The following is a 22,427-nucleotide window of genomic DNA, read 5'->3' as shown; positions in this document are numbered from 1 at the left end:
GATCTGCTCATCAGCTACCAAAAGTTATTCTACGCCGATGTGCTAAGTTGTCTGTGGAAAAAGTTATTCGAGGTACAAAGACCTAAAATTTTCTCAATTTTTCCTAAAAAATTCCTCATTTTGCCACTTTGGATGCTTATAACTCGGTCAGTTTCCAATGGATCTTCAATTGTAACACAGATTTGGAAAGATCTGCTCATCAGCTACCAAAAGTTATTCTACGCCGATGTGCTAAGTTGTCTGTGGAAAAAGTTATTCGAGGTACAAAGACTTAAAATTTTCTCAATTTTTCCTAAAAAATTCCTCATTTTGCCACTTTGGATGCTTATAACTCGGTCAGTTTCCAATGGATCTTCAATTAAAACACAGATTTGGATAGATCTGGTCATCAGCTACCAAAAGTTATTCTACGCCGATGTGCTAAGTTGTCTGTGGAAAAAGTTATTCGAGGTACAAAGACTTAAAATTTTCTCAATTTTTCCTAAAAAATTCCTCATTTTGCCACTTTGGATGCTTATAACTCGGTCAGTTTCCAATGGATCTTCAATTGTAACACAGATTTGGATAGATCTGCTCATCAGCTACCAAAAGTTATTCTACGCCGATGTGCTAAGTTGTCTGTGGAAAAAGTTATTCGAGGTACAAAGACTTAACATTTTCTCAATTTTTCCTAAAAAATTCCTCATTTTGCCACTTTGGATGCTTATAACTCGGTCAGTTTCCAATGGATCTTCAATTGTAACACAGATTTGGAAAGATCTGCTCATCAGCTACCAAAAGTTATTCTACGCCGATGTGCTAAGTTGTCTGTGGAAAAAGTTATTCGAGGTACAAAGACTTAAAATTTTCTCAATTTTTCCTAAAAAATTCCTCATTTTGCCACTTTGGATGCTTATAACTCGGTCAGTTTCCAATGGATCTTCAATTGTAACACAGATTTGGAAAGATCTGCTCATCAGCTACCAAAAGTTATTCTACGCCGATGTGCTAAGTTGTCTGTGGAAAAAGTTATTCGAGGTACAAAGACTTAAAATTTTCTCAATTTTTCCTAAAAAATTCCTCATTTTGCCACTTTGGATGCTTATAACTCGGTCAGTTTCCAATGGATCTTCGATTGTAACACAGATTTGGAAAGATCTGCTCATCAGCTACCAAAAGTTATTCTACGCCGATGTGCTAAGTTGTCTGTGGAAAAAGTTATTCGAGGTACAAAGACTTAAAATTTTCTCAATTTTTCCTAAAAAATTCCTCATTTTGCCACTTGGGATGCTTATAACTCGGTCAGTTTCCAATGGATCTTCGATTGTAACACAGATTTGGAAAGATCTGCTCATCAGCTACCAAAAGTTATTCTACGCCGATGTGCTAAGTTGTCTGTGGAAAAAGTTATTCGAAAAAGTAGCTTTTAATACTTTGAATGGCTTATACGAATTGCCTACCTTCAGGCTGATTTCTCGCGATTCGCATTTCAATTTCTATTTTTGACTATATCTCAGTCATTTACCGACCGATTTTGGATTTTCTTTGTGATTTGGATAGATCTCGACAAATGCAAGCTAAAAGTCTTCCACGACCATGTGCTCCGATGTCGGGCAAAAAAGTTATTCGCGACCTAAGCTTTTTCTTTCACCTGCCATAACTCGGCCAATTTTCAACATTTTCTCGATCTTTCTTCAGAATTAGATGCGTCTCGTGACGCGCTACAAAAAGTTGTTCCACGACCATGCGCTCCGATGCCGGGCAAAAAAGTTATTCGCGGTACAAAGTTTGGTGCACCAACTGTTGTTTTCCATACAAAATGTTCACATTTGCACCTATTCTTCGATGTAACTCGGTGAATTTTCAACATTTTTCCAAAATTTCTTCTGTTTTAGTTACATCTCGTGAAATTCTACCAAAAAGTATTCTACACCCATGTGCTCAGACGTAGGGCACAAAAGTTATTCGCGAAAAACCTCTATTTCAACCTATTTCAACCCCGTTCAACCCCGGTGCCACGTTTCAACCTATTTTTGCCCATATCTCAGTCATTTACCGACCGATTTTGGATTTTCTTTGCGATTTGGATAGATCTCGACAAATGCAAGCTAAAAGTCTTCCACGACCATGCGCTCCGATGCCGGGCAAAAAAGTTATTCGCGACCTAAGCTTTTTCTTTCACCTGCCATAACTCGGCCAATTTTCAACATTTTCTCGATCTTTCTTCAGAATTAGATGCGTCTTGTGACGCGCTACAAAAAGTTGTTCCACGACCATGCGCTCCGATGCCGGGCAAAAAAGTTATTCGCGGTACAAAGTTTGGTGCACCAACTGTTGTTTTCCATACAAAATGTTCACATTTGCACCTATTCTTCGATGTAACTCGGTGAATTTTCAACATTTTTCCAAAATTTCTTCTGTTTTAGTTACATCTCGTGAAATTCTACCAAAAAGTATTCTACACCCATGTGCTCAGACGTAGGGCACAAAAGTTATTCGCGAAAAACCTCTATTTCAACCTATTTCAACCCCGTTCAACCCCGGTGCCACGTTTCAACCTATTTTTGCCCATATCTCAGTCATTTACCGACCGATTTTGGATTTTCTTTGTGATTTGGATAGATCTCGACAAATGCAAGCTAAAAGTCTTCCACGACCATGTGCTCCGATGTCGGGCAAAAAAGTTATTCGCGACCTAAGCTTTTTCTTTCACCTGCCATAACTCGGCCAATTTTCAACATTTTCTCAATCTTTCTTCAGAATTAGATGCGTCTTGTGACGCGCTACAAAAAGTTGTTCCACGACCATGCGCTCCGATGCCGGGCAAAAAAGTTATTCGCGGTACAAAGTTTGGTGCACCAACTGTTGTTTTCCATACAAAATGTTCACATTTGCACCTATTCTTCGATGTAACTCGGTGAATTTTCAACATTTTTCCAAAATTTCTTCTGTTTTAGTTACATCTCGTGAAATTCTACCAAAAAGTATTCTACACCCATGTGCTCAGACGTAGGGCACAAAAGTTATTCGCGAAAAACCTCTATTTCAACCTATTTCAACCCCGTTCAACCCCGGTGCCACGTTTCAACCTATTTTTGCCCATATCTCAGTCATTTACCGACCGATTTTGGATTTTCTTTGTGATTTGGATAGATCTCGACAAATGCAAGCTAAAAGTCTTCCACGACCATGTGCTCCGATGTCGGGCAAAAAAGTTATTCGCGACCTAAGCTTTTTCTTTCACCTGCCATAACTCGGCCAATTTTCAACATTTTCTCAATCTTTCTTCAGAATTAGATGCGTCTCGTGACGCGCTACAAAAAGTTGTTCCACGACCATGCGCTCCGATGCCGGGCAAAAAAGTTATTCGCGGTACAAAGTTTGGTGCACCAAGTGTTGTCTTCCATGCAAAATGTTCACATTTGCACCTATTCTTCGATGTAACTCGGTGAATTTTCAACATTTTTCCAAAATTTCTTCTGTTTTAGTTACATCTCGTGAAATTCTACCAAAAAGTATTCTACACCCATGTGCTCAGACGTAGGGCACAAAAGTTATTCGCGAAAAACCTGTTTTATGTACCGATTTGTGTCCACCGAGTAAGGTGCCTATTTCAACCCCGTTCAACCCCGGTGCCACGTTTCAACCTATTTTTGCCCATATCTCAGTCATTTACCGACCGATTTTAGATTTTCTTTGTGATTTGGATAGATCTCGACAAATGCAAGCTAAAAGTCTTCCACGACCATGTGCTCCGATGTCGGGCAAAAAAGTTATTCGCGACCTAAACTTTTTCTTTCACCTGCCATAACTCGGTCAATTTTCAATATTTTCTCGATCTTTCTTCAGAATTAGATGCGTCTTGTGACGCGCTACAAAAAGTTGTTCCACGACCATGCGCTCCGATGCCGGGCAAAAAAGTTATTCGCGGTACAAAGTTTGGTGCACCAACTGTTGTTTTCCATACAAAATGTTCACATTTGCACCTATTCTTCGATGTAACTCGGTGAATTTTCAACATTTTTCCAAAATTTCTTCTGTTTTAGTTACATCTCGTGAAATTCTACCAAAAAGTATTCTACACCCATGTGCTCAGACGTAGGGCACAAAAGTTATTCGCGAAAAACCTGTTTTATGTACCGATTTGTGTCCACCGAGTAAGGTGCCTATTTCAACCCCGTTCAACCCCGGTGCCACGTTTCAACCTATTTTTGCCCATATCTCAGTCATTTACCGACCGATTTTGGATTTTCTTTGTGATTTGGATAGATCTCGACAAATGCAAGCTAAAAGTCTTCCACGACCATGTGCTCCGATGTCGGGCAAAAAAGTTATTCGCGACCTAAACTTTTTCTTTCACCTGCCATAACTCGGTCAATTTTCAATATTTTCTCGATCTTTCTTCAGAATTAGATGCGTCTTGTGACGCGCTACAAAAAGTTGTTCCACGACCATGCGCTCCGATGCCGGGCAAAAAAGTTATTCGCGGTACAAAGTTTGGTGCACCAACTGTTGTTTTCCATACAAAATGTTCACATTTGCACCTATTCTTCGATGTAACTCGGTGAATTTTCAACATTTTTCCAAAATTTGTTCTGTTTTAGTTACATCTCGTGAAATTCTACCAAAAAGTATTCTACACCCATGTGCTCAGACGTAGGGCACAAAAGTTATTCGCGAAAAACCTGTTTTGTGTACCGATTTGTGTCCACCGAGTAAGGTGCGCACGTTTCAACCTATTTTTGCCCATATCTCAGTCATTTACCGACCGATTTTGGATTTTCTTTGTGATTTGGATAGATCTCGACAAATGCAAGCTAAAAGTCTTCCACGACCATGTGCTCCGATGTCGGGCAAAAAAGTTATTCGCGACCTAAACTTTTTCTTTCACCTGCCATAACTCGGTCAATTTTCAACATTTTCTCGATCTTTCTTCAGAATTAGATGCGTCTTGTGACGCGCTACAAAAAGTTGTTCCACGACCATGCGCTCCGATGCCGGGCAAAAAAGTTATTCGCGGTACAAAGTTTGGTGCACCAACTGTTGTTTTCCATACAAAATGTTCACATTTGCACCTATTCTTCGATGTAACTCGGTGAATTTTCAACATTTTTCCAAAATTTCTTCTGTTTTAGTTACATCTCGTGAAATTCTACCAAAAAGTATTCTACACCCATGTGCTCAGACGTAGGGCACAAAAGTTATTCGCGAAAAACCTGTTTTGTGTACCGATTTGTGTCCACCGAGTAAGGTGCGCACGTTTCAACCTATTTTTGCCCATATCTCAGTCATTTACCGACCGATTTTGGATTTTCTTTGTGATTTGGATAGATCTCGACAAATGCAAGCTAAAAGTCTTCCACGATCATGTGCTCCGATGTCGGGCAAAAAAGTTATTCGCGACCTAAGCTTTTTCTTTCACCTGCCATAACTCGGCCAATTTTCAACATTTTCTCGATCTTTCTTCAGAATTAGATGCGTCTCGTGACGCGCTACAAAAAGTTGTTCCACGACCATGCGCTCCGATGCCGGGCAAAAAAGTTATTCGCGGTACAAAGTTTGGTGCACCAAGTGTTGTCTTCCATACAAAATGTTCACATTTGCACCTATTCTTCGATGTAACTCGGTGAATTTTCAACATTTTTCCAAAATTTCTTCTGTTTTAGTTACATCTCGTGAAATTCTACCAAAAAGTATTCTACACCCATGTGCTCAGACGTAGGGCACAAAAGTTATTCGCGAAAAACCTCTATTTCAACCTATTTCAACCCCGTTCAACCCCGGTGCCACGTTTCAACCTATTTTTGCCCATATCTCAGTCATTTACCGACCGATTTTGGATTTTCTTTGTGATTTGGATAGATCTCGACAAATGCAAGCTAAAAGTCTTCCACGACCATGTGCTCCGATGTCGGGCAAAAAAGTTATTCGCGACCTAAACTTTTTCTTTCACCTGCCATAACTCGGTCAATTTTCAACATTTTCTCGATCTTTCTTCAGAATTAGATGCGTCTTGTGACGCGCTACAAAAAGTTGTTCCACGACCATGCGCTCCGATGCCGGGCAAAAAAGTTATTCGCGGTACAAAGTTTGGTGCACCAACTGTTGTTTTCCATACAAAATGTTCACATTTGCACCTATTCTTCGATGTAACTCGGTGAATTTTCAACATTTTTCCAAAATTTCTTCTGTTTTAGTTACATCTCGTGAAATTCTACCAAAAAGTATTCTACACCCATGTGCTCAGACGTAGGGCACAAAAGTTATTCGCGAAAAACCTGTTTTATGTACCGATTTGTGTCCACCGAGTAAGGTGCCTATTTCAACCCCGTTCAACCCCGGTGCCACGTTTCAACCTATTTTTGCCCATATCTCAGTCATTTACCGACCGATTTTGGATTTTCTTTGTGATTTGGATAGATCTCAACAAATGCAAGCTAAAAGTCTTCCACGACCATGTGCTCCGATGTCGGGCAAAAAAGTTATTCGCGACCTAAACTTTTTCTTTCACCTGCCATAACTCGGTCAATTTTCAACATTTTCTCGATCTTTCTTCAGAATTAGATGCGTCTTGTGACGCGCTACAAAAAGTTGTTCCACGACCATGCGCTCCGATGCCGGGCAAAAAAGTTATTCGCGGTACAAAGTTTGGTGCACCAAGTGTTGTTTTCCATACAAAATGTTCACATTTGCACCTATTCTTCGATGTAACTCGGTGAATTTTCAACATTTTTCCAAAATTTCTTCTGTTTTAGTTACATCTCGTGAAATTCTACCAAAAAGTATTCTACACCCATGTGCTCAGACGTAGGGCACAAAAGTTATTCGCGAAAAACCTCTATTTCAACCTATTTCAACCCCGTTCAACCCCGGTGCCACGTTTCAACCTATTTTTGCCCATATCTCAGTCATTTACCGACCGATTTTGGATTTTCTTTGTGATTTGGATAGATCTCGACAAATGCAAGCTAAAAGTCTTCCACGACCATGTGCTCCGATGTCGGGCAAAAAAGTTATTCGCGACCTAAACTTTTTCTTTCACCTGCCATAACTCGGTCAATTTTCAACATTTTCTCGATCTTTCTTCAGAATTAGATGCGTCTTGTGACGCGCTACAAAAAGTTGTTCCACGACCATGCGCTCCGATGCCGGGCAAAAAAGTTATTCGCGGTACAAAGTTTGGTGCACCAAGTGTTGTTTTCCATACAAAATGTTCACATTTGCACCTATTCTTCGATGTAACTCGGTGAATTTTCAACATTTTTCCAAAATTTCTTCTGTTTTAGTTACATCTCGTGAAATTCTACCAAAAAGTATTCTACACCCATGTGCTCAGACGTAGGGCACAAAAGTTATTCGCGAAAAACCTGTTTTATGTACTGATTTGTGTCCACCGAGTAAGGTGCCTATTTCAACCCCGTTCAACCCCGGTGCCACGTTTCAACCTATTTTTGCCCATATCTCAGTCATTTACCGACCGATTTTGGATTTTCTTTGTGATTTGGATAGATCTCGACAAATGCAAGCTAAAAGTCTTCCACGACCATGTGCTCCGATGTCGGGCAAAAAAGTTATTCGCGACCTAAGCTTTTTCTTTCACCTGCCATAACTCGGTCAATTTTCAACATTTTCTCGATCTTTCTTCAGAATTAGATGCGTCTTGTGACGCGCTACAAAAAGTTGTTCCACGACCATGCGCTCCGATGCCGGGCAAAAAAGTTATTCGCGGTACAAAGTTTGGTGCACCAAGTGTTGTTTTCCATACAAAATGTTCACATTTGCACCTATTCTTCGATGTAACTCGGTGAATTTTCAACATTTTTCCAAAATTTCTTCTGTTTTAGTTACATCTCGTGAAATTCTACCAAAAAGTATTCTACACCCATGTGCTCAGACGTAGGGCACAAAAGTTATTCGCGAAAAACCTGTTTTATGTACCGATTTGTGTCCACCGAGTAAGGTGCCTATTTCAACCCCGTTCAACCCCGGTGCCACGTTTCAACCTATTTTTGCCCATATCTCAGTCATTTACCGACCGATTTTGGATTTTCTTTGTGATTTGGATAGATCTCGACAAATGCAAGCTAAAAGTCTTCCACGACCATGTGCTCCGATGTCGGGCAAAAAAGTTATTCGCGACCTAAGCTTTTTCTTTCACCTGCCATAACTCGGTCAATTTTCAACATTTTCTCGATCTTTCTTCAGAATTAGATGCGTCTTGTGACGCGCTACAAAAAGTTGTTCCACGACCATGCTCTCCGATGCCGGGCAAAAAAGTTATTCGCGGTACAAAGTTTGGTGCACCAAGTGTTGTTTTCCATACAAAATGTTCACATTTGCACCTATTCTTCGATGTAACTCGGTGAATTTTCAACATTTTTCCAAAATTTCTTCTGTTTTAGTTACATCTCGTGAAATTCTACCAAAAAGTATTCTACACCCATGTGCTCAGACGTAGGGCACAAAAGTTATTCGCGAAAAACCTCTATTTCAACCTATTTCAACCCCGTTCAACCCCGGTGCCACGTTTCAACCTATTTTTGCCCATATCTCAGTCATTTACCGACCGATTTTGGATTTTCTTTGTGATTTGGATAGATCTCGACAAATGCAAGCTAAAAGTCTTCCACGACCATGTGCTCCGATGTCGGGCAAAAAAGTTATTCGCGACCTAAGCTTTTTCTTTCACCTGCCATAACTCGGTCAATTTTCAACATTTTCTCGATCTTTCTTCAGAATTAGATGCGTCTCGTGACGCGCTACAAAAAGTTGTTCCACGACAATGCGCTGCGATGCCGGGCAAAAAAGTTATTCGCGGTACAAAGTTTGGTGCACCAACTGTTGTTTTCCATACAAAATGTTCACATTTGCACCTATTCTTCGATGTAACTCGGTGAATTTTCAACATTTTTCCAAAATTTCTTCTGTTTTAGTTACATCTCGTGAAATTCTACCAAAAAGTATTCTACACCCATGTGCTCAGACGTAGGGCACAAAAGTTATTCGCGAAAAACCTGTTTTGTGTACCGATTTGTGTCCACCGAGTAAGGTGCGCACGTTTCAACCTATTTTTGCCCATATCTCAGTCATTTACCGACCGATTTTGGATTTTCTTTGTGATTTGGATAGATCTCGACAAATGCAAGCTAAAAGTCTTCCACGACCATGTGCTCCGATGTCGGGCAAAAAAGTTATTCGCGACCTAAACTTTTTCTTTCACCTGCCATAACTCGGTCAATTTTCAACATTTTCTCGATCTTTCTTCAGAATTAGATGCGTCTTGTGACGCGCTACAAAAAGTTGTTCCACGACCATGCACTCCGATGCCGGGCAAAAAAGTTATTCGCGGTACAAAGTTTGGTGCACCAACTGTTGTTTTCCATACAAAATGTTCACATTTGCACCTATTCTTCGATGTAACTCGGTGAATTTTCAACATTTTTCCAAAATTTCTTCTGTTTTAGTTACATCTCGTGAAATTCTACCAAAAAGTATTCTACACCCATGTGCTCAGACGTAGGGCACAAAAGTTATTCGCGAAAAACCTCTATTTCAACCTATTTCAACCCCGTTCAACCCCGGTGCCACGTTTCAACCTATTTTTGCCCATATCTCAGTCATTTACCGACCGATTTTGGATTTTCTTTGTGATTTGGATAGATCTCGACAAATGCAAGCTAAAAGTCTTCCACGACCATGTGCTCCGATGTCGGGCAAAAAAGTTATTCGCGACCTAAACTTTTTCTTTCACCTGCCATAACTCGGTCAATTTTCAACATTTTCTCGATCTTTCTTCAGAATTAGATGCGTCTTGTGACGCGCTACAAAAAGTTGTTCCACGACCATGCGCTCCGATGCCGGGCAAAAAAGTTATTCGCGGTACAAAGTTTGGTGCACCAACTGTTGTTTTCCATACAAAATGTTCACATTTGCACCTATTCTTCGATGTAACTCGGTGAATTTTCAACATTTTTCCAAAATTTCTTCTGTTTTAGTTACATCTCGTGAAATTCTACCAAAAAGTATTCTACACCCATGTGCTCAGACGTAGGGCACAAAAGTTATTCGCGAAAAACCTGTTTTATGTACCGATTTGTGTCCACCGAGTAAGGTGCCTATTTCAACCCCGTTCAACCCCGGTGCCACGTTTCAACCTATTTTTGCCCATATCTCAGTCATTTACCGACCGATTTTGGATTTTCTTTGTGATTTGGATAGATCTCAACAAATGCAAGCTAAAAGTCTTCCACGACCATGTGCTCCGATGTCGGGCAAAAAAGTTATTCGCGACCTAAACTTTTTCTTTCACCTGCCATAACTCGGTCAATTTTCAACATTTTCTCGATCTTTCTTCAGAATTAGATGCGTCTTGTGACGCGCTACAAAAAGTTGTTCCACGACCATGCGCTCCGATGCCGGGCAAAAAAGTTATTCGCGGTACAAAGTTTGGTGCACCAAGTGTTGTTTTCCATACAAAATGTTCACATTTGCACCTATTCTTCGATGTAACTCGGTGAATTTTCAACATTTTTCCAAAATTTCTTCTGTTTTAGTTACATCTCGTGAAATTCTACCAAAAAGTATTCTACACCCATGTGCTCAGACGTAGGGCACAAAAGTTATTCGCGAAAAACCTCTATTTCAACCTATTTCAACCCCGTTCAACCCCGGTGCCACGTTTCAACCTATTTTTGCCCATATCTCAGTCATTTACCGACCGATTTTGGATTTTCTTTGTGATTTGGATAGATCTCGACAAATGCAAGCTAAAAGTCTTCCACGACCATGTGCTCCGATGTCGGGCAAAAAAGTTATTCGCGACCTAAACTTTTTCTTTCACCTGCCATAACTCGGTCAATTTTCAACATTTTCTCGATCTTTCTTCAGAATTAGATGCGTCTTGTGACGCGCTACAAAAAGTTGTTCCACGACCATGCGCTCCGATGCCGGGCAAAAAAGTTATTCGCGGTACAAAGTTTGGTGCACCAAGTGTTGTTTTCCATACAAAATGTTCACATTTGCACCTATTCTTCGATGTAACTCGGTGAATTTTCAACATTTTTCCAAAATTTCTTCTGTTTTAGTTACATCTCGTGAAATTCTACCAAAAAGTATTCTACACCCATGTGCTCAGACGTAGGGCACAAAAGTTATTCGCGAAAAACCTCTATTTCAACCTATTTCAACCCCGTTCAACCCCGGTGCCACGTTTCAACCTATTTTTGCCCATATCTCAGTCATTTACCGACCGATTTTGGATTTTCTTTGTGATTTGGATAGATCTCGACAAATGCAAGCTAAAAGTCTTCCACGACCATGTGCTCCGATGTCGGGCAAAAAAGTTATTCGCGACCTAAGCTTTTTCTTTCACCTGCCATAACTCGGCCAATTTTCAACATTTTCTCGATCTTTCTTCAGAATTAGATGCGTCTCGTGACGCGCTACAAAAAGTTGTTCCACGACCATGCGCTCCGATGCCGGGCAAAAAAGTAATTCGCGGTACAAAGTTTGGTGCACCAAGTGTTGTCTTCCATGCAAAATGTTCACATTTGCACCTATTCTTCGATGTAACTCGGTGAATTTTCAACATTTTTCCAAAATTTCTTCTGTTTTAGTTACATCTCGTAAAATTCTACCAAAAAGTATTCTACACCCATGTGCTCAGACGTAGGGCACAAAAGTTATTCGCGAAAAACCTGTTTTATGTACCGATTTGTGTCCACCGAGTAAGGTGCCTATTTCAACCCCGTTCAACCCCGGTGCCTCGTTTCAACCTATTTTTGCCCATATCTTAGTCATTTACCGACCGATTTTGGATTTTCTTTGTGATTTGGATAGATCTCGACAAATGCAAGCTAAAAGTCTTCCACGACCATGTGCTCCGATGTCGGGCAAAAAAGTTATTCGCGACCTAAACTTTTTCTTTCACCTGCCATAACTCGGCCAATTTTCAACATTTTCTCGATCTTTCTTCAGAATTAGATGCGTCTCGTGACGCGCTACAAAAAGTTGTTCCACGACCATGCGCTCCGATGCCGGGCAAAAAAGTTATTCGCGGTACAAAGTTTGGTGCACCAAGTGTTGTCTTCCATGCAAAATGTTCACATTTGCACCTATTCTTCGATGTAACTCGGTGAATTTTCAACATTTTTCCAAAATTTCTTCTGTTTTAGTTACATCTCGTGAAATTCTACCAAAAAGTATTCTACACCCATGTGCTCAGACGTAGGGCACAAAAGTTATTCGCGAAAAACCTCTATTTCAACCTATTTCAACCCCGTTCAACCCCGGTGCCACGTTTCAACCTATTTTTGCCCATATCTCAGTCATTTACCGACCGATTTTGGATTTTCTTTGTGATTTGGATAGATCTCGACAAATGCAAGCTAAAAGTCTTCCACGACCATGTGCTCCGATGTCGGGCAAAAAAGTTATTCGCGACCTAAGCTTTTTCTTTCACCTGCCATAACTCGGCCAATTTTCAACATTTTCTCGATCTTTCTTCAGAATTAGATGCGTCTCGTGACGCGCTACAAAAAAATGTTCCACGACCATGCGCTCCGATGCCGGGCAAAAAAGTTATTCGCGGTACAAAGTTTGGTGCACCAACTGTTGTTTTCCATACAAAATGTTCACATTTGCACCTATTCTTCGATGTAACTCGGTGAATTTTCAACATTTTTCCAAAATTTCTTCTGTTTTAGTTACATCTCGTGAAATTCTACCAAAAAGTATTCTACACCCATGTGCTCAGACGTAGGGCACAAAAGTTATTCGCGAAAAACCTGTTTTATGTACCGATTTGTGTCCACCGAGTAAGGTGCCTATTTCAACCCCGTTCAACCCCGGTGCCACGTTTCAACCTATTTTTGCCCATATCTCAGTCATTTACCGACCGATTTTGGATTTTCTTTGTGATTTGGATAGATCTCGATAAATGCAAGCTAAAAGTCTTCCACGACCATGTGCTCCGATGTCGGGCAAAAAAGTTATTCGCGACCTAAGCTTTTTCTTTCACCTGCCATAACTCGGCCAATTTTCAACATTTTCTCGATCTTTCTTCAGAATTAGATGTGTCTCGTGACGCGCTACAAAAAGTTGTTCCACGACCATGCGCTCCGATGCCGGGCAAAAAAGTTATTCGCGGTACAAAGTTTGGTGCACCAAGTGTTGTCTTCCATGCAAAATGTTCACATTTGCACCTATTCTTCGATGTAACTCGGTGAATTTTCAACATTTTTCCAAAATTTCTTCTGTTTTAGTTACATCTCGTGAAATTCTACCAAAAAGTATTCTACACCCATGTGCTCAGACGTAGGGCACAAAAGTTATTCGCGAAAAACCTGTTTTATGTACCGATTTGTGTCCACCGAGTAAGGTGCCTATTTCAACCCCGTTCAACCCCGGTGCCACGTTTCAACCTATTTTTGCCCATATCTCAGTCATTTACCGACCGATTTTGGATTTTCTTTGTGATTTGGATAGATCTCGATAAATGCAAGCTAAAAGTCTTCCACGACCATGTGCTCCGATGTCGGGCAAAAAAGTTATTCGCGACCTAAACTTTTTCTTTAACCTGCCATAACTCGGTCAATTTTCAATATTTTCTCGATCTTTCTTCAGAATTAGATGCGTCTCGTGACGCGCTACAAAAAGTTGTTCCACGACCATGCGCTCCGATGCCGGGCAAAAAAGTTATTCGCGGTACAAAGTTTGGTGCACCAACTGTTGTTTTCCATACAAAATGTTCACATTTGCACCTATTCTTCGATGTAACTCGGTGAATTTTCAACATTTTTCCAAAATTTCTTCTGTTTTAGTTACATCTCGTGAAATTCTACCAAAAAGTATTCTACACCCATGTGCTCAGACGTAGGGCACAAAAGTTATTCGCGAAAAACCTCTATTTCAACCTATTTCAACCCCGTTCAACCCCGGTGCCACGTTTCAACCTATTTTTGCCCATATCTCAGTCATTTACCGACCGATTTTGGATTTTCTTTGTGATTTGGATAGATCTCGACAAATGCAAGCTAAAAGTCTTCCACGACCATGTGCTCCGATGTCGGGCAAAAAAGTTATTCGCGACCTAAGCTTTTTCTTTCACCTGCCATAACTCGGCCAATTTTCAACATTTTCTCGATCTTTCTTCAGAATTAGATGCGTCTCGTGACGCGCTACAAAAAGTTGTTCCACGACCATGCGCTCCGATGCCGGGCAAAAAAGTTATTCGCGGTACAAAGTTTGGTGCACCAAGTGTTGTCTTCCATGCAAAATGTTCACATTTGCACCTATTCTTCGATGTAACTCGGTGAATTTTCAACATTTTTCCAAAATTTCTTCTGTTTTAGTTACATCTCGTGAAATTCTACCAAAAAGTATTCTACACCCATGTGCTCAGACGTAGGGCACAAAAGTTATTCGCGAAAAACCTGTTTTATGTACCGATTTGTGTCCACCGAGTAAGGTGCCTATTTCAACCCCGTTCAACCCCGGTGCCTCGTTTCAACCTATTTTTGCCCATATCTCAGTCATTTACCGACCGATTTTGGATTTTCTTTGTGATTTGGATAGATCTCGACAAATGCAAGCTAAAAGTCTTCCACGACCATGTGCTCCGATGTCGGGCAAAAAAGTTATTCGCGACCTAAACTTTTTCTTTCACCTGCCATAACTCGGTCAATTTTCAACATTTTCTCGATCTTTCTTCAGAATTAGATGCGTCTTGTGACGCGCTACAAAAAGTTGTTCCACGACCATGCGCTCCGATGCCGGGCAAAAAAGTTATTCGCGGTACAAAGTTTGGTGCACCAACTGTTGTTTTCCATACAAAATGTTCACATTTGCACCTATTCTTCGATGTAACTCGGTGAATTTTCAACATTTTTCCAAAATTTCTTCTGTTTTAGTTACATCTCGTGAAATTCTACCAAAAAGTATTCTACACCCATGTGCTCAGACGTAGGGCACAAAAGTTATTCGCGAAAAACCTCTATTTCAACCTATTTCAACCCCGTTCAACCCCGGTGCCACGTTTCAACCTATTTTTGCCCATATCTCAGTCATTTACCGACCGATTTTGGATTTTCTTTGTGATTTGGATAGATCTCGACAAATGCAAGCTAAAAGTCTTCCACGACCATGTGCTCCGATGTCGGGCAAAAAAGTTATTCGCGACCTAAGCTTTTTCTTTCACCTGCCATAACTCGGCCAATTTTCAACATTTTCTCGATCTTTCTTCAGAATTAGATGCGTCTCGTGACGCGCTACAAAAAGTTGTTCCACGACCATGCGCTCCGATGCCGGGCAAAAAAGTTATTCGCGGTACAAAGTTTGGTGCACCAAGTGTTGTTTTCCATACAAAATGTTCACATTTGCACCTATTCTTCGATGTAACTCGGTGAATTTTCAACATTTTTCCAAAATTTCTTCTGTTTTAGTTACATCTCGTGAAATTCTACCAAAAAGTATTCTACACCCATGTGCTCAGACGTAGGGCACAAAAGTTATTCGCGAAAAACCTCTATTTCAACCTATTTCAACCCCGTTCAACCCCGGTGCCACGTTTCAACCTATTTTTGCCCATATCTCAGTCATTTACCGACCGATTTTGGATTTTCTTTGTGATTAGGATAGATCTCGACAAATGCAAGCTAAAAGTCTTCCACGACCATGTGCTCCGATGTCGGGCAAAAAAGTTATTCGCGACCTAAGCTTTTTCTTTCACCTGCCATAACTCGGCCAATTTTCAACATTTTCTCGATCTTTCTTCAGAATTAGATGCGTCTCGTGACGCGCTACAAAAAGTTGTTCCACGACCATGCGCTCCGATGCCGGGCAAAAAAGTTATTCGCGGTACAAAGTTTGGTGCACCAAGTGTTGTTTTCCATACAAAATGTTCACATTTGCACCTATTCTTCGATGTAACTCGGTGAATTTTCAACATTTTTCCAAAATTTCTTCTGTTTTAGTTACATCTCGTGAAATTCTACCAAAAAGTATTCTACACCCATGTGCTCAGACGTAGGGCACAAAAGTTATTCGCGAAAAACCTGTTTTATGTACCGATTTGTGTCCACCGAGTAAGGTGCCTATTTCAACCCCGTTCAACCCCGGTGCCACGTTTCAACCTATTTTTGCCCATATCTCAGTCATTTACCGACCGATTTTGGATTTTCTTTGTGATTTGGATAGATCTCGACAAATGCAAGCTAAAAGTCTTCCACGACCATGTGCTCCGATGTCGGGCAAAAAAGTTATTCGCGACCTAAGCTTTTTCTTTCACCTGCCATAACTCGGTCAATTTTCAACATTTTCTCGATCTTTCTTCAGAATTAGATGCGTCTCGTGACGCGCTACAAAAAGTTGTTCCACGACAATGCGCTCCGATGCCGGGCAAAAAAGTTATTCACGGTACAAAGTTTGGTGCACCAAGTGTTGTCTTCCATACAAAATGTTCAATGTACGGGTACCCGACTCTAGTAAAAAAGTGAAATTTTTTACTAGTTACCAACTTTTGCAAATTATCATCGGATATCACTTTTCATGGTCTATAGTAAGTTCTTATCACGTTTTAGTAGTTTTTGAAAAAAAAATTTTTTTGAACTTTTCAAAATTTTGCAAAACCAAAACTTTTTAGGCGGTTTTTTGTATGGAGCGTTACTAGTCTCGGGGTCACTTTTTGACCAAAAAACCACTATATATCATTCGAAAGGTAATTTCAAGGGCTACAAAAAATTGTTCTACGGCACCCCCCTCCGACGTCTAGTATTCGAGTTATTGGCCAAAAACCATCACTTGAGCGATTTTTCGTTCAGGGTACCCGACTCTAGTAAAAAAGTGAAATTTTTCTCGATTGACCAAGTGTTGCAAATGACCATCGGATTTCACTTTTTATGGTCTATAGTGAGTTCTGATCACGATTTGGCACTTTTTGAAAAAATTTTTTTGACGCACTTTTCAAAATTTTGCAAAACCAAAACTTTTTAGGCGGTTTTGTGTATGGAGGGTTACTAGTCTCGGGGTCACTGTTTGACCAAAAAACCACTATATATCATTCGAAAGGTAATTTCAAGGGCTACAAAAAATTGTTCTACGGCACCCCCCTCCGACGTCTAGTATTCGAGTTATTGGCCAAAAACCATCACTTGAGCGATTTTTCGTTCAGGGTACCCGACTCTAGTAAAAAAGTGAAATTTTTCTCGATTGACCAAGTGTTGCAAATGACCATCGGATTTCACTTTTTATGGTCTATAGTGAATTCTGATCACGATTTGGTACTTTTTGAAAAAAATTTTTTGACGCACTTTTCAAAATTTTGCAAAACCAAAACTTTTTAGGCGGTTTTGTGTATGGAGCGTTACTAGTCTCGGGGTCACTGTTTGACCAAAAAACCACTATATATCATTCGAAAGGTAATTTTAAGGGCTACAAAAAATTGTTCTACGGCACCCCCCTCCGACGTCTAGTATTCGAGTTATTGGCCAAAAACCATCACTTGAGCGATTTTTCGTTCAGGGTACCCGACTCTAGTAAAAAAGTGAAATTTTTCTCGATTGACCAAGTGTTGCAAATGATCATCGGATTTCACTTTTTATGGTCTATAGTGAGTTCTGATCACGATTTGGTACTTTTTGAAAAAAATTTTTTGACGCACTTTTCAAAATTTTGCAAAACCAAAACTTTTTAGGCGGTTTTGTGTATGGAGGGTTACTAGTCTCGGGGTCACTTTTTGACCAAAAAACCACTATATATCATTCGAAAGGTAATTTTAAGGGCTACAAAAAATTGTTCTACGGCACCCCCCTCCGACGTCTAGTATTCGAGTTATTGAGGAAAAACAGTTTATAGTTAATTTTTCACTCGATTTTTCACCAAGTATCGCAAATTACTCCGGTTCTATACATTTTATCGTCTATCTTTAAGATTTTATGGGTAGTTCCAACTGTTTGCTACATTTCATCCGTACATCACAAAGCGATTCAATGTCTGTGCTAGAAGTTATTAGAGGGATAAAAAAAATTACCCTTGGCTTTGCCCCGTAAAATTTTACCCATTTTGCCACTTTGGATGCTTATAACTCGGTCAGTTTCCAATGGATCTTCAATTGTAGCACATATTTGGATAAATCTGGTCATTAGCTACCAAAAGTTATTCTACGCCGATGTGCTAAGTTGTCTGTGGAAAAAGTTATTCGAGGTACAAAGACTTAACATTTTCTCAACTTTTCCAAAAAAATTCCTCATTTTGCCACTTTGGATGCTTATAACTCGGTCAGTTTCCAATGGATCTTCAATTGTAGCACATATTTGGATAGATCTGGTCATTAGCTACCAAAAGTTATTCTACGCCGATGTGCTAAGTTGTCTGTGGAAAAAGTTATTCGAGGTACAAAGACTTAACATTTTCTCAACTTTTCCAAAAAAATTCCTCATTTTGCCACTTTGGATGCTTATAACTCGGTCAGTTTCCAATGGATCTTCAATTGTAGCACATATTTGGATAGATCTGGTCATTAGCTACCAAAAGTTATTCTACGCCGATGTGCTAAGTTGTCTGTGAAAAAAGTTATTCGAGGTACAAAGACTTAACATTTTCTCAACTTTTCCAAAAAAATTCCTCATTTTGCCACTTTGGATCCTTATAACTCGGTCAGTTTCCAATGGATCTTCAATTGTAGCACATATTTGGATAGATCTGGTCATTAGCTACCAAAAGTTATACTACGCCGATGTGCTTAGTTGTCTGTGGAAAAAGTTATTCGAGGTACAAAGACTTAAAATTTTCTCAATTTTTCCTAAAAAATTCCTCATTTTGCCACTTTGGATGCTTATAACTCGGTCAGTTTCCAATGGATCTTCAATTGTAACACATATTTGGATAGATCTGGTCATTAGCTACCAAAAGTTATTCTACGCCAATGTACTAAGTTGTCTGTGGAAAAAGTTATTCGAGGTACAAAGACTTAACATTTTCTCAACTTTTCCAAAAAAAATCCTCATTTTGCCACTTTGGATGCTTATAACTCGGTCAGTTTCCAATGGATCTTCAATTGTAGCACATATTTGGATAGATCTGGTCATTAGCTACCAAAAGTTATTCTACGCCGATGTGCTAGGTTGTCTGTGGAAAAAGTTATTCGAGGTACAAAGACTTAACATTTTCTCAATTTTTCCAAAAAAATTCCTCATTTTGCCACTTTGGATGCTTATAACTCGGTCAGTTTCCAATGGATCTTCAATTGTAGCACATATTTAGATAGATCTGGTCATTAGCTACCAAAAGTTATTCTACGCCGATGTGCTAAGTTGTCTGTGGAAAAAGTTATTCGAGGTACAAAGACTTAACATTTTCTCAACTTTTCTAAAAAAATTCCTCATTTTGCCACTTTGGATGCTTATAACTCGGTCAGTTTCCAATGGATCTTCAATTGTAGCACATATTTGGATAGATCTGGTCATTAGCTACCAAAAGTTATTCTACGCCGATGTGCTAAGTTGTCTGTGGAAAAAGTTATTCGAGGTACAAAGACTTAAAATTTTCTCAATTTTTCCTAAAAAATTCCTCATTTTGCCACTTTGGATGCTTATAACTCGGTCAGTTTCCAATGGATCTTCAATTGTAACACAGATTTGGAAAGATCTGCTCATCAGCTACCAAAAGTTATTCTACGCCGATGTGCTAAGTTGTCTGTGGAAAAAGTTATTCGAGGTACAAAGACTTAACATTTTCTCAACTTTTCCAAAAAATTCCTCATTTTGCCACTTTGGATGCTTATAACTCGGTCAGTTTCCAATGGATCTTCAATTGTAGCACATATTTGGATAGATCTGGTCATTAGCTACCAAAAGTTATTCTACGCCGATGTGCTAAGTTGTCTGTGGAAAAAGTTATTCGAGGTACAAAGACTTAACATTTTCTCAACTTTTCCAAAAAAAATTCCTCATTTTGCCACTTTGGATGCTTATAACTCGGTCAGTTTCCAATGGATCTTCAATTGTAGCACTTTTTTGGATAGATCTGGTCATAAGCTACCAAAAGTTATTCTAAGTCGATGTGCTAAGTTGTCTGTGGAAAAAGTTATTCGAGGTACAAAGACTTAACATTTTCTCAACTTTTCCAAAAAAATTCCTCATTTTGCCACTTTGGATGCTTATAACTCGGTCAGTTTCCAATGGATCTTCAATTGTAGCACATATTTGGATAGATCTGGTCATTAGCTACCAAAAGTTATTCTACGCCGATGTGCTAAGTTGTCTGTGGAAAAAGTTATTCGAGGTACAAAGACTTAAAATTTTCTCAACTTTTCCAAAAAAAATTCCTCATTTTGCCACTTTGGATGCTTATAACTCGGTCAGTTTTCAATGGATCTTCAATTGTAGCACATATTTGGAAAGATCTGCTCATTAGCTACCAAAAGTTATTCTACGCCGATGTGCTAAGTTGTCTGTGGAAAAAGTTATTCGAGGTACAAAGACCTAAAATTTTCTCAATTTTTCCTAAAAAATTCCTCATTTTGCCACTTTGGATGCTTATAACTCGGTCAGTTTCCAATGGATCTTCAATTGTAGCGCATATTTGGATAGATCTGGTCATTAGCTACCAAAAGTTATTCTACGCCGATGTGCTAAGTTGTCTGTGGAAAAAGTTATTCGAGGTACAAAGACTTAAAATTTTCTCAATTTTTCCTAAAAAATTCCTCATTTTGCCACTTTGGATGCTTATAACTCGGTCAGTTTCCAATGGATCTTCAATTATAGCACATATTTGGATAGATCTGGTCATTAGCTACCAAAAGTTATTCTACGCCGATGTGCTTAGTTGTCTGTGGAAAAAGTTATTCGAGGTACAAAGACTTAACATTTTCTCAATTTTTCTAAAAAAATTCCTCATTTTGCCACTTTGGATGCTTATAACTCGGTCAGTTTCCAATGGATCTTCAATTGTAGCACATATTTGGATAGATCTGGTCATTAGCTACCAAAAGTTATTCTACGTCGATGTGCTAAGTTGTCTGTGGAAAAAGTTATTCGAGGTACAAAGACTTAACATTTTCTCAACTTTTCCAAAAAAAATTCCTCATTTTGCCACTTTGGATGCTTATAACTCGGTCAGTTTCCAATGGATCTTCAATTGTAACACATATTTGGATAGATCTGGTCATTAGCTACCAAAAGTTATTCTACGCCGATGTGCTAAGTTGTCTGTGGAAAAAGTTATTCGAGGTACAAAGACTTAACATTTTCTCAACTTTTCCAAAAAAATTCCTCATTTTGCCACTTTGGATGCTTATAACTCGGTCAGTTTCCAATGGATCTTCAATTGTAGCACATATTTGGATAGATCTGGTCATTAGCTACCAAAAGTTATTCTACGCCGATGTGCTAAGTTGTCTGTGGAAAAAGTTATTCGAGGTACAAAGACTTAACATTTTCTCAACTTTTCAAAAAAAATTCCTCATTTTGCCACTTTGGATGCTTATAACTCGGTCAGTTTCCAATGGATCTTCAATTGTAGCACATATTTGGATAGATCTGGTCATTAGCTACCAAAAGTTATTCTACGCCGATGTGCTAAGTTGTCTGTGGAAAAAGTTATTCGAGGTACAAAGACTTAACATTTTCTCAACTTTTCCAAAAAAATTCCTCATTTTGCCACTTTGGATGCTTATAACTCGGTCAGTTTCCAATGGATCTTCAATTGTAGCACATATTTGGAAAGATCTGGTCATTAGCTACCAAAAGTTATTCTACGCCGATGTGCTAAGTTGTCTGTGGAAAAAGTTATTCGAGGTACAAAGACTTAACATTTTCTCAACTTTTCCAAAAAAATTCCTCATTTTGCCACTTTGGATGCTTATAACTCGGTCAGTTTCCAATGGATCTTCAATTGTAACACAGATTTGGAAAGATCTGCTCATCAGCTACCAAAAGTTATTCTACGCCGATGTGCTAAGTTGTCTGTGGAAAAAGTTATTCGAGGTACAAAGACTTAACATTTTCTCAACTTTTCCAAAAAAATTCCTCATTTTGCCACTTTGGATGCTTATAACTCGGTCAGTTTCCAATGGATCTTCAATTGTTACACAGATTTGGATAGATCTGCTCATTAGCTACCAAAAGTTATTCTACGCCGATGTGCTAAGTTGTCTGTGGAAAAAGTTATTTGAGGTACAAAGACTTAACATTTTCTCAATTTTTCTAAAAAAATTCCTCATTTTGCCACTTTGGATGCTTATAACTCGGTCAGTTTCCAATGGATCTTCAATTGTAGCACATATTTGGATAGATCTGGTCATTAGCTACCAAAAGTTATTCTACGCCGATGTGCTAAGTTGTCTGTGGAAAAAGTTATTCGAGGTACAAAGACTTAACATTTTCTCAACTTTTCCAAAAAAAATCCTCATTTTGCCACTTTGGATGCTTATAACTCGGTCAGTTTCCAATGGA

The 22,427-nt window shown here is 39.3% G+C and overlaps 1 protein-coding gene across 1 annotated transcript in view; it reads left to right on the top strand.

Moving 5' to 3' along the window:
- LOC125773303 (uncharacterized) overlaps positions 1–22,427 on the top strand; it is a 137,363-nt gene that overhangs the window by 75,307 nt on the left and 39,629 nt on the right. The window lies entirely within an intron of this gene.

Source organism: Anopheles funestus (assembly GCF_943734845.2).
Source record: "Anopheles funestus chromosome X unlocalized genomic scaffold, idAnoFuneDA-416_04 X_unloc_29, whole genome shotgun sequence".
In the NCBI taxonomy this organism is placed as follows: Eukaryota; Metazoa; Arthropoda; class Insecta; order Diptera; family Culicidae; genus Anopheles; species Anopheles funestus.
The sequence above is the reverse complement of the archived record's forward strand: the minus strand, read 5'-3'. Positions and strand labels throughout refer to the sequence as shown.